Genomic DNA, 921 nt, shown 5'->3' on the forward strand with positions numbered 1-921 from the left:
TGTGTTCCCGCAGGACTTGAGATCTGATCCCCAGCCTGTAAAAGAACACCAACTACAGTATATGTAACTTTTCACCCTGGTCTTCAAATGCCTCTGCCTTGATACTGCCTGACAGGTATTCCACACTTATTGTGTGAATGCCTGCTCACTACCACCAAGCACCCTTGTTTCTCTCACCGGTTTATGCATCCTGTAATGACATCTGAGCCTGTGGGAGAAAATACAGCATGCGGTGGCATGTATTCAAACTCCCAGAAGTGGTGGGGGTTCGAGGACAATGGCCAAAGAAAAGGTAAATATAGATGCTATTATTTTACCCTGTTGTGATAGGGTAACTTGAAAGTGAACTTGTCCTCCATTTTAAACTTTTAAAGGTCCTCCTGAAAAGTAGAAAGAACAAACTCAATGTGAATACCTTTTTGTCACCTGTAAAGCCTATTTTGTGCCCGTCTTTTCTCCATCCCGGTTTAGTTTTACTTGGTAATGGGGCCTGTATCAAGCCTTACCGAAATAAAATGTAACTGTACAAGCGTAGGTACAATTTACAGAAGTGAGCTGCCAAGGGGTACCCAAGTACCCTATTGTAGAGCCTTCTTTTAGGGAAGACTATTACTTGTAAAAGTTTAAAATGAAGTACAGATTAATGTTAACTAGCCCTTTCACCAAGATTCAGAACTTCTATATAATCTATGCACAGGGCTGCCCTTCAATACTCAGGACCTCTCCTCATTCTTGGGTATGGATCTACTGGTCTCTCCTACGGACTGGCAATTACAGATTTGTCAACTCTTACTTCACAATAAAAGCTATTCAGCCTGATATCTTTCACTTGTATTGCATATTTCTCTACATATCATTCTGGATGCTCACACAGGTTCTTTTATAATGATAGAGGTGACTTAAAGCAGAACTATGGTCAAA

Source organism: Lithobates pipiens, unplaced genomic scaffold, assembly GCF_037356315.1.
Source record: "Lithobates pipiens isolate NorthernLeopardFrog02 unplaced genomic scaffold, aLitPip1_a1.2 Scaffold_22, whole genome shotgun sequence".
NCBI lineage: Eukaryota > Metazoa > Chordata > Amphibia > Anura > Ranidae > Lithobates > Lithobates pipiens.